The following is a 12,921-nucleotide window of genomic DNA, read 5'->3' as shown; positions in this document are numbered from 1 at the left end:
TTTCCGGGGAAATTTACCTATTTGTATTTTAAGGTGTAGCCGTGGTAATCGTTATTTTCCGGGGAAATTTGCCTATTTTTGATTTAAGGTGTAGCCGTGGTAATCGTTATTTTCCGGGGAAATTTGCCTATTTGTATTTTAAGGTGTAGCTTTGGTAATCATTATTTTCGGGGAAATTTGCCTATTTGTATTTTAAGGTGTAGCCGTGGTTATCGTTATTTTCCGGGGAAATATGCCTATTTGTATTATAAGATGTAGCCGTGACAATCGTTATTTTTTGGGGAAATTACCATATTTGTATTTGAAGATGTAGCCGTGGTAATCGTTATTTTCCAGGGAAATTTGCCTATTTGTATTTTAAGGTGTAGCCGTGGTAATCTTAATTTTCCGGGAAATTTGCTTATTTGTATTTTAAGATGTAGCCGAGGTAATCGTTATTTTCCGGGGAAAATTGACTATTTGTATTTTAAGGTGTAGCCGTGGTAATCGTTATTTTCCGGGGAAATTTGCCTATTTGTATTTTAAGATGTAGCCGTGGTAATCGTTATTTTCCAGGGAAATTTGCCTATTTGTATTTTAAGGTGTAGCCGTGGTGATCTTTATTTTCCGGGAAATTTGCTTATTTGTATTTTAAGGTGTAGCCGTCGTAATCGTTTTTTTCCGGGGAAATATGCCTATTTGTATTTTAAGATGTAGCCATGGTAATCGATATTTTCCGGGGAAATTTACCTATTTGTATTTTAAGGTGTAGCCGTGGTAATCGTTTTTTTCCGGGGAAATTTGCCAATTTTTGATTTAAGGTGTAGCCGTGGTAATCGTTATTTTCCGGGGAAATTTGCCTATTTGTATTTTAAGGTGTAGCTTTGGTAATCATTATTTTCGGGGAAATTTGCCTATTTGTATTTTAAGGTGTAGCCGTGGTTATCGTTATTTTCCGGGGAAATATGCCTATTTGTATTATAAGATGTAGCCGTGATAATCGTTATTTTTTGGGGAAATTACCATATTGGTATTTGAAGATGTAGCCGTGGTAATCGTTATTTTCCAGGGTAATTTGCCTATTTGTATTTTAAGGTGTAGCCGTGGTAATCTTTATTTTCCGGGAAATTTGTTTATTTGTATTTTAAGATGTAGCCGAGGTAATCGTTATTTTCCGGGGAAATTTGACTATTTGTATTTTAAGGTGTAGCCGTGGTAATCGTTTTTTTTTGGGAAATTTGCTTATTTGTATTTTAAGGTGTAGCCGTGTCTATCGTTATTTTTCGGGGAAATTTGCCTATTTGTATTTTAAGGTGTAGCTTTGGTAATCGTTATTTTCGGGGAAATATGCCTATTTGTATTATAAGATGTAGCCGTGATAATCGTTATTTTCCGGGGAAATTAGCATATTTGTATTTTAAGATGTAGCCGTGGTAATCGTTATTTTCCAGGGAAATTTGCCTATTTGTATTTTAAGGTGTAGCCGTGGTAATCGTTATTTTCCGGGATATTTGCTTATTTGTATATTCAGATGTAGCCGTGGTAATCGTTATTTTCCGGGGAAATTTGACTATTTGTATTTTAAGGTGTAGCCGTGGTAATCGTTATTTTCCGGGGAAAATTGCCTATTTGTATTTTAAGATGTAGCCGTGGTAATCGTTGTTTTTCGGGGAAATTTGCCTATTTGTATTTTAAGGTTTAGCCGTGGTAATCGTTATTTTCGGGGAAATTTGACTATTTGTATTATAAGATGTAGCCGTGATAATCGTTATTTTTCGGGGAAATTTGCCTATTTGTATTATAAGATGTAGCCGTGATAATCGTTATTTTCCGGGGAAATTAGCATATTTGTATTTTAAGGTGTAGCCGTGGTAATCGTTATTTTCCGGGGAAATTTGCCTATTTGTATTTTAAGGTGTAGCTTTGGTAATCGTTATTTTCGGGGAAATATGCCTATTTGTTTTATAAGATGTAGCCGTGATAATCGTTATTTTTTGGGGAAATTACCATATTTGTATTTGAAGATGTAGCCGTGGTAATCGTTATTTTCCAGGGAAATTTGCCTATTTGTATTTTAAGGTGTAGCCGTGGTGATCTTTATTTTCCGGGAAATTTGCTTATTTGTATTTTAAGGTGTAGCCGTCGTAATCGTTATTTTCCGGGGAAATATGCCTATTTGTATTTTAAGATGTAGCCATGGTAATCGATATTTTCCGGGGAAATTTACCTATTTGTATTTTAAGGTGTAGCCGTGGTAATCGTTATTTTCCGGGGAAATTTGCCTATTTGTATTTTAAGATGTAGCCGAGGTAATCGTTATTTTCCGGGGAAATTTGACTATTTGTATTTTAAGGTGTAGCCGTGGTAATCGTTATTTTTCTGGGAAATTTCCCTTTTTGTATTTTAAGGTGTAGCCGTGGTAATCGTTTTTTTTTGGGAAATTTGCTTATTTGTATTTTAAGGTGTAGCCGTGTCTATCGTTATTTTTCGGGGAAATTTGCCTATTTGTATTTTAAGGTGTAGCTTTGGTAATCGTTATTTTCGGGGAAATATGCCTATTTGTATTATAAGATGTAGCCGTGATAATCGTTATTTTCCGGGGAAATTAGCATATTTGTATTTGAAGATGTAGCCGTGGTAATCGTTATTTTCCAGGGAAATTTGCCTATTTGTATTTTAAGGTGTAGCCGTGGTAATCGTTATTTTCCGGGATATTTGCTTATTTGTATTTTAAGATGTAGCCGTGGTAATCGTTATTTTCCGGGGAAATTTGACTATTTGTATTTTAAGGTGTAGCCGTGGTAATCGTTATTTTCCGGGGAAATTTGCCTATTTGTATTTTAAGATGTAGCTGTGGTAATCGTTATTTTCCGGGGAAATTTGCCTATTTGTATTTTAAGATGTAGCCGTGGTAATCGTTATTTTTCGGGGAAATTTGCCTATTTGTATTTTAAGGTGTAGCCGTGGTAATCGTTTTTTTTGGGAAATTTGCTTATTTGTATTTTAAGGTGTAGCCGTGTCTATCGTTATTTTTCGGGGAAATTTGCCTATTTGTATTTTAAGGTGTAGCTTTGGTAATCGTTATTTTCGGGGAAATATGCCTATTTGTATTATAAGATGTAGCCGTGATAATCGTTATTTTCCGGGGAAATTAGCATATTTGTATTTTAAGATGAAGCCGTGGTAATCGTTATTTTCCAGGGAAATTTGCCTATTTGTATTTTAAGGTGTAGCCGTGGTAATCGTTATTTTCCGGGATATTTGCTTATTTGTATTTTCAGATGTAGCCGTGGTAATCGTTATTTTCCGGGGAAATTTGACTATTTGTATTTTAAGGTGTAGCCGTGGTAATCGTTATTTTCCGGGGAAAATTGCCTATTTGTATTTTAAGATGTAGCCGTGGTAATCGTTATTTTTCGGGGAAATTTGCCTATTTGTATTTTAAGGTTTAGCCGTGGTAATCGTTATTTTCGGGGAAATTTGACTATTTGTATTATAAGATGTAGCCGTGATAATCGTTATTTTTCGGGGAAATTTGCCTATTTGTATTATAAGATGTAGCCGTGATAATCGTTATTTTCCGGGGAAATTAGCATATTTGTATTTTAAGGTGTAGCCGTGGTAATCGTTATTTTCCGGGGAAATTTGCCTATTTGTATTTTAAGGTGTAGCTTTGGTAATCGTTATTTTCGGGGAAATATGCCTATTTGTATTATAAGATGTAGCCGTGATAATCGTTATTTTTTGGGGAAATTACCATATTTGTATTTGAAGATGTAGCCGTGGTAATCGTTATTTTCCAGGGAAATTTGCCTATTTGTATTTTAAGGTGTAGCCGTGGTGATCTTTATTTTCCGGGAAATTTGCCTATTTGTATTTTAAGGTGTAGCCGTCGTAATCGTTATTTTCCGGGGAAATATGCCTATTTGTATTTTAAGATGTAGCCATGGTAATCGATATTTTCCGGGGAAATTTACCTATTTGTATTTTAAGGTGTAGCCGTGGTAATCGTTATTTTCCGGGGAAATTTGCCTATTTTTGATTTAAGGTGTAGCCGTGGTAATCGTTATTTTCCGGGGAAATTTGCCTATTTGTATTTTAAGGTGTAGCTTTGGTAATCATTATTTTCGGGGAAATTTGCCTATTTGTATTTTAAGGTGTAGCCGTGGTTATCGTTATTTTCCGGGGAAATATGCCTATTTGTATTATAAGATGTAGCCGTGACAATCGTTATTTTTTGGGGAAATTACCATATTTGTATTTGAAGATGTAGCCGTGGTAATCGTTATTTTCCAGGGAAATTTGCCTATTTGTATTTTAAGGTGTAGCCGTGGTAATCTTAATTTTCTGGAAATTTGCTTATTTGTATTTTAAGATGTAGCCGAGGTAATCGTTATTTTCCGGGGAAATTTGACTATTTGTATTTTAAGGTGTAGCCGTGGTAATCGTTATTTTCCGGGGAAATTTGCCTATTTGTATTTTAAGATGTAGCCGTGGTAATCGTTATTTTCCAGGGAAATTTGCCTATTTGTATTTTAAGGTGTAGCCGTGGTGATCTTTATTTTCCGGGAAATTTGCTTATTTGTATTTTAAGGTGTAGCCGTCGTAATCGTTTTTTTCCGGGGAAATATGCCTATTTGTATTTTAAGATGTAGCCATGGTAATCGATATTTTCCGGGGAAATTTACCTATTTGTATTTTAAGGTGTAGCCGTGGTAATCGTTTTTTTCCGGGGAAATTTGCCTATTTTTGATTTAAGGTGTAGCCGTGGTAATCGTTATTTTCCGGGGAAATTTGCCTATTTGTATTTTAAGGTGTAGCTTTGGTAATCATTATTTTCGGGGAAATTTGCCTATTTGTATTTTAAGGTGTAGCCGTGGTTATCGTTATTTTCCGGGGAAATATGCCTATTTGTATTATAAGATGTAGCCGTGATAATCGTTATTTTTTGGGGAAATTACCATATTGGTATTTGAAGATGTAGCCGTGGTAATCGTTATTTTCCAGGGTAATTTGCCTATTTGTATTTTAAGGTGTAGCCGTGGTAATCTTTATTTTCCGGGAAATTTGTTTATTTGTATTTTAAGATGTAGCCGAGGTAATCGTTATTTTCCGGGGAAATTTGACTATTTGTATTTTAAGGTGTAGCCGTGGTAATCGTTATTTTTCGGGGAAATTTGCCTATTTGTATTTTAAGGTGTAGCCGTGGTAATCGTTTTTTTTGGGAAATTTGCTTATTTGTATTTTAAGGTGTAGCCGTGTCTATCGTTATTTTTCGGGGAAATTTGCCTATTTGTATTTTAAGGTGTAGCTTTGGTAATCGTTATTTTCGGGGAAATATGCCTATTTGTATTATAAGATGTAGCCGTGATAATCGTTATTTTCCGGGGAAATTAGCATATTTGTATTTTAAGATGTAGCCGTGGTAATCGTTATTTTCCAGGGAAATTTGCCTATTTGTATTTTAAGGTGTAGCCGTGGTAATCGTTATTTTCCGGGATATTTGCTTATTTGTATTTTCAGATGTAGCCGTGGTAATCGTTATTTTCCGGGGAAATTTGACTATTTGTATTTTAAGGTGTAGCCGTGGTAATCGTTATTTTCCGGGGAAAATTGCCTATTTGTATTTTAAGATGTAGCCGTGGTAATCGTTGTTTTTCGGGGAAATTTGCCTATTTGTATTTTAAGGTTTAGCCGTGGTAATCGTTATTTTCGGGGAAATTTGACTATTTGTATTATAAGATGTAGCCGTGATAATCGTTATTTTTCGGGGAAATTTGCCTATTTGTATTATAAGATGTAGCCGTGATAATCGTTATTTTCCGGGGAAATTAGCATATTTGTATTTTAAGGTGTAGCCGTGGTAATCGTTTTTTTCCGGGGAAATTTGCCTATTTGTATTTTAAGGTGTAGCTTTGGTAATCGTTATTTTCGGGGAAATATGCCTATTTGTATTATAAGATGTAGCCGTGATAATCGTTATTTTTTGGGGAAATTACCATATTTGTATTTGAAGATGTAGCCGTGGTAATCGTTATTTTCCAGGGAAATTTGCCTATTTGTATTTTAAGGTGTAGCCGTGGTGATCTTTATTTTCCGGGAAATTTGCTTATTTGTATTTTAAGGTGTAGCCGTCGTAATCGTTATTTTCCGGGGAAATATGCCTATTTGTATTTTAAGATGTAGCCATGGTAATCGATATTTTCCGGGGAAATTTGCCTATTTGTATTTTAAGATGTAGCCGAGGTAATCGTTATTTTCCGGGGAAATTTGACTATTTGTATTTTAAGGTGTAGCCGTGGTAATCGTTATTTTTCGGGGAAATTTGCCTATTTGTATTTTAAGGTGTAGCCGTGGTAATCGTTTTTTTTTGGGAAATTTGCTTATTTGTATTTTAAGGTGTAGCCGTGTCTATCGTTATTTTTCGGGGAAATTTGCCTATTTGTATTTTAAGGTGTAGCTTTGGTAATCGTTATTTTCGGGGAAATATGCCTATTTGTATTATAAGATGTAGCCGTGATAATCGTTATTTTCCGGGGAAATTAGCATATTTGTATTTTAAGATGTAGCCGTGGTAATCGTTATTTTCCAGGGAAATTTGCCTATTTGTATTTTAAGGTGTAGCCGTGGTGATCTTTATTTTCCGGGAAATTTGCTTATTTGTATTTTAAGGTGTAGCCGTCGTAATCGTTATTTTCCGGGGAAATATGCCTATTTGTATTTTAAGATGTAGCCATGGTAATCGATATTTTCCGGGGAAATTTACCTATTTGTATTTTAAGGTGTAGCCGTGGTAATCGTTATTTTCCGGGGAAATTTGCCTATTTGTATTTTAAGGTGTAGCTTTGGTAATCATTATTTTCGGGGAAATTTGCCTATTTGTATTTTAAGGTGTAGCCGTGGTTATCGTTATTTTCCGGGGAAATATGCCTATTTGTATTATAAGATGTAGCCGTGACAATCGTTATTTTTTGGGGAAATTACCATATTTGTATTTGAAGATGTAGCCGTGGTAATCGTTATTTTCCAGGGAAATTTGCCTATTTGTATTTTAAGGTGTAGCCGTGGTAATCTTTATTTTCCGGGAAATTTGTTTATTTGTATTTTAAGATGTAGCCGAGGTAATCGTTATTTTCCGGGGAAATTTGACTATTTGTATTTTAAGGTGTAGCCGTGGTAATCGTTATTTTCCGGGGAAATTTGCCTATTTGTATTTTAAGATGTAGCCGTGGTAATCGTTATTTTCCAGGGAAATTTGCCTATTTGTATTTTAAGGTGTAGCCGTGGTGATCTTTATTATCCGGGAAATTTGCTTATTTGTATTTTAAGGTGTAGCCGTCGTAATCGTTATTTTCCGGGGAAATATGCCTATTTGTATTTTAAGATGTAGACATGGTAATCGATATTTTCCGGGGAAATTTACCTATTTGTATTTTAAGGTGTAGCCGTGGTAATCGTTATTTTCCGGGGAAATTTGCCTATTTTTGATTTAAGGTGTAGCCGTGGTAATCGTTATTTTCCGGGGAAATTTGCCTATTTGTATTTTAAGGTGTAGCTTTGGTAATCATTATTTTCGGGGAAATTTGCCTATTTGTATTTTAAGGTGTAGCCGTGGTTATCGTTATTTTCCGGGGAAATATGCCTATTTGTATTATAAGATGTAGCCGTGATAATCGTTATTTTTTGGGGAAATTACCATATTGGTATTTGAAGATGTAGCCGTGGTAATCGTTATTTTCCAGGGAAATTTGCCTATTTGTATTTTAAGGTGTAGCCGTGGTAATCTTTATTTTCCGGGAAATTTGCTTATTTGTATTTTAAGATGTAGCCGAGGTAATCGTTATTTTCCGGGGAAATTTGACTATTTGTATTTTAAGGTGTAGCCGTGGTAATCGTTATTTTCCGGGGAAATTTGCCTATTTGTATTTTAAAATGTAGCTGTGGTAATCGTTATTTTCCGGGGAAATTTGACTATTTGTATTTTAAGGTGTAGCCGTGGTAATCGTTTTTTTTCGGGGAAATTTGCCTATTTGTATTTTAAGATGTAGCCGTGGTAATCGTTATTTTCCGGGGAAATTTGCCTATTTGTATTTTAAGATGTAGCCGTGGTTATCGTTATTTTCCGGGGAAATTTGCCTATTTGTATTTTAAGGTGTAGCCGTGGTAATCGTTATTTTTCAAGGAAATTTGCCTATTTGTATTTTAAGGTGTAGCCGTGGCAATCGTTATTTTCCGGGTAAATTTTAATATTTGTATTATAAGGTGTAGCCGTGGTAATCGTTATTTTCCAGGGAAATTAGCCTATTTGTATTTTAAGGTGTAGCCAAGGTAATCGTTATTTTAAAGGGAAATATGCCTATTTGTATTTTAAGGTGTAGCCGTGGTAATTGTTTTTTTTTGGAGAAATTTGCTTATTTGTATTTTAAGGTGTAGCCGTGTCTATCGTTATTTTTCGGGGAAATTTGCCTATTTGTATTTTAAGGTGTAGCTTTGGTAATCGTTATTTTCGGGGAAATATGCCTATTTGTATTATAAGATGTAGCCGTGATAATCGTTATTTTCCGGGGAAATTAGCATATTTGTATTTTAAGATGTAGCCGTGGTAATCGTTATTTTCCGGGAAATTTGCTTATTTGTATTTTAAGATGTAGCCGTGGTAATCGTTATTTTCCGGGAAAATATGCCTATTTGTATTATAAGATGTAGCCGTGATAATCGTTATTTTTTGGGGAAATTACCATATTTGTATTTGAAGATGTAGCCGTGGTAATCGTTATTTTCCAGGGAAATTTGCCTATTTGTATTTTAAGGTGTAGCCGTGGTAATCGTTATTTTCCGGGAAATTTGCTTATTTGTATTTTAAGATGTAGCCGTGGTAATCGTTATTTTCCGGGGAAATTTGACTATTTGTATTTTAAGGTGTAGCCGTGGTAATCGTTATTTTCCGGGGAAATTTGCCTATTTGTATTTTAAGTTGTAGCTGTTGTAATCGTTATTTTCCGGGGAAATTTGACTATTTGTATTTTAAGGTGTAGCCGTGGTAATCGTTATTTTTCGGGGAAATTTGCCTATTTGTATTTTAAGGTGTAGCCGTGGTAATCGTTTTTTTTTGGGGAAATTTGCTTATTTGTATTTTAAGGTGTAGCCGTGTCTATCGTTATTTTTCGGGGAAATTTGCCTATTTGTATTTTAAGTGGTAGCTTTGGTAATCGTTATTTTCGGGGAAATATGCCTATTTGTATTATAAGATGAAGCCGTGATAATCGTTATTTTCCGGGGAAATTAGCATATTTGTATTTTAAGATGTAGCCGTGGTAATCGTTATTTTCCAGGGAAATTTGCCTATTTGTATTTTAAGGTGTAGCCGTGGTAATCGTTATTTTCCGGGAAATTTGCTTATTTGTATTTTAAGATGTAGCCGTGGTAATCGTTATTTTCCGGGGAAATTTGACTATTTGTATTTTAAGGTGTAGCCGTGGTAATCGTTATTTTCCGGGGAAAATTGCCTATTTGTATTTTAAGATGTAGCCGTGGTAATCGTTATTTTTCGGGGAAATTTGCCTATTTGTATTTTAAGGTTTAGCCGTGGTAATCGTTATTTTCGGGGAAATTTGACTATTTGTATTATAAGATGTAGCCGTGATAATCGTTATTTTCCGGGGAAATTAGCATATTTGTATTTTAAGGTGTAGCCGTGGTAATCGTTATTTTCGGGGAAATTTGCCTATTTGTATTATAAGATGTAGCCGTGATAATCGTTATTTTCCGGGGAAATTAGCATATTTGTATATTAAGATGTAGCCGTAGTAATCATTATTTTCCTGGGAAATTTGCCTATTTGTATTTTAAGGTGTAGCCGTGGTAATCGTTATTTTCCGGGGAAATTTGACTATTTGTATTTTAAGTTGTAGCCGAGGTAATCGTTATTTTCCGGGGAAATTTTTCTATTTGTATTTTAAGATGTAGCCGTGGTAATCGTTATTTTCCGGGGAAATTTGACTATTTGTATTTTAAGGTGTAGCTTTGGTAATCGTTATTTTCGGGGAAATATGCCTATTTGTATTATAAGATGTAGCCGTGATAATCGTTATTTTCCGGGGAAATTTGACTATTTGTATTTTAAGTTGTAGCCGAGGTAATCGTTATTTTCCGGGGAAATTTGCCTATTTGTATTTTAAGATGTAGCCGTGGTAATCGTTATTTTCCAGGGAATTTGACTATTTGTATTTTAAGGTGTAGCCGTGTCTATCGTTATTTTTTGGGGAAATTTGCCTATTTGTATTTTAAGGTGTAGCTTTGGTAATCGTTATTTTCGGGGAAATATGCCTATTTGTATTATAAGATGTAGCCGTGATAATCGTTATTTTCCGGGGAAATTAGTATATTTGTATTTTAAGATGTAGCCGTGGTAATCGTTATTTTCCAGGGAAATTTGCCTATTTGTATTTTAAGGTGTAGCCGTGGTAATTGTTATTTTCCGGGGAAAATTGCCTATTTGTATTTTAAGATGTAGCCGTGGTAATCGTTATTTTTCGGGGAAATTTGCCTATTTGTATTTTAAGGTTTAGCCGTGGTAATCGTTATTTTCCGGGGAAATTTGCCTATTTGTATTTTAAGATGTAGCCGAGGTAATCGTTATTTTCCGGGGAAATTAGCATATTTGTATTTTAAGGTGTAGCCGTGGTAATCGTTATTTTCCGGGGAAATTTGCCTATTTTATTATAAGATGTAGCCGTGATAATCGATATTTTCCGGGGAAATTAGCATATTTGTATTTTAAGGTGTAGCCGTGGCAATCGTTATTTTCCGGGGAAAATTGCCTATTTGTATTTTAAGGTGTAGCTTTGGTAATCGTTATTTTCCAGGGAAATTTGCCTATTTGTATTTTAAGGTGTAGCCGTGGTAATCGTTATTTTCCGGGAAATTTGCTTATTTGTATTTTAAGATGTAGCCGTGGTAATCGTTATTTTCCGGGGAAATTTGACTATTTGTATTTTAAGGTGTAGCCGTGGTAATCGTTATTTTCCGGGGAAAATTGCCTATTTGTATTTTAAGATGTAGCCGTGGTAATCGTTATTTTTCGGGGAAATTTGCCTATTTGTATTTTAAGGTTTAGCCGTGGTAATCGTTATTTTCGGGGAAATTTGACTATTTGTATTATAAGATGTAGCCGTGATAATCGTTATTTTCCGGGGAAATTAGCATATTTGTATTTTAAGGTGTAGCCGTGGTAATCGTTATTTTCGGGGAAATTTGCCTATTTGTATTATAAGATGTAGCCGTGATAATCGTTATTTTCCGGGGAAATTAGCATATTTGTATATTAAGATGTAGCCGTAGTAATCATTATTTTCCTGGGAAATTTGCCTATTTGTATTTTAAGGTGTAGCCGTGGTAATCGTTATTTTCCGGGGAAATTTGACTATTTGTATTTTAAGTTGTAGCCGAGGTAATCGTTATTTTCCGGGGAAATTTTTCTATTTGTATTTTAAGATGTAGCCGTGGTAATCGTTATTTTCCGGGGAAATTTGACTATTTGTATTTTAAGGTGTAGCCGTGTCTATCGTTATTTTTTGGGGAAATTTGCCTATTTGTATTTTAAGGTGTAGCTTTGGTAATCGTTATTTTCGGGGAAATATGCCTATTTGTATTATAAGATGTAGCCGTGATAATCGTTATTTTCCGGGGAAATTTGACTATTTGTATTTTAAGTTGTAGCCGAGGTAATCGTTATTTTCCGGGGAAATTTGCCTATTTGTATTTTAAGATGTAGCCGTGGTAATCGTTATTTTCCAGGGAATTTGACTATTTGTATTTTAAGGTGTAGCCGTGTCTATCGTTATTTTTTGGGGAAATTTGCCTATTTGTATTTTAAGGTGTAGCTTTGGTAATCGTTATTTTCGGGGAAATATGCCTATTTGTATTATAAGATGTAGCCGTGATAATCGTTATTTTCCGGGGAAATTAGTATATTTGTATTTTAAGATGTAGCCGTGGTAATCGTTATTTTCCAGGGAAATTTGCCTATTTGTATTTTAAGGTGTAGCCGTGGTAATTGTTATTTTCCGGGGAAAATTGCCTATTTGTATTTTAAGATGTAGCCGTGGTAATCGTTATTTTTCGGGGAAATTTGCCTATTTGTATTTTAAGGTTTAGCCGTGGTAATCGTTATTTTCCGGGGAAATTTGCCTATTTGTATTTTAAGATGTAGCCGAGGTAATCGTTATTTTCCGGGGAAATTAGCATATTTGTATTTTAAGGTGTAGCCGTGGTAATCGTTATTTTCCGGGGAAATTTGCCTATTTTATTATAAGATGTAGCCGTGATAATCGATATTTTCCGGGGAAATTAGCATATTTGTATTTTAAGGTGTAGCCGTGGCAATCGTTATTTTCCGGGGAAAATTGCCTATTTGTATTTTAAGGTGTAGCTTTGGTAATCGTTATTTTCGGGGAAATTTGCCTATTTGTATTATAAGATGTAGCCGTGATAATCGTTATTTTCCGGGGAAATTAGCATATTTGTATTTTAAGATGTAGCCGTGGTAATAATTATTTTCCTGGGAAATTTGCCTATTTGTATTTTAAGGTGTAGCCGTGGTAATCGTTATTTTCCGGAAAATTTGCTTATTTGTATTTTAAGATGTAGCCGTGGTAATCGTTATTTTCCGGGGAAATTTGACTATTTGTATTTTAAGTTGTAGCCGTGGTAATCGTTATTTTCCGGGGAAATTTGCCTATTTGTATTTTAAGATGTAGCCGTGGTAATCGTTATTTTCCGGGGAAATTTGACTATTTGTATTTTAAAGTGTAGCCGTGTCTATCTTTATTTTTGGGGAAATTTGCCTATTTGTATTTTAAGGTGTAGCTTTGGTAATCGTTATTTTCGGGGAAATATGCCTATTTGTATTATAAGATGTAGCCGTGATAATCGTTATTTTCC

Source organism: Leiobunum rupestre, chromosome 5 (genome assembly GCF_980474605.1).
Source record: "Leiobunum rupestre chromosome 5, qqLeiRupe1.1.hap1, whole genome shotgun sequence".
In the NCBI taxonomy this organism is placed as follows: Eukaryota; Metazoa; Arthropoda; class Arachnida; order Opiliones; family Sclerosomatidae; genus Leiobunum; species Leiobunum rupestre.
The sequence above is the reverse complement of the archived record's forward strand: the minus strand, read 5'-3'. Positions refer to the sequence as shown.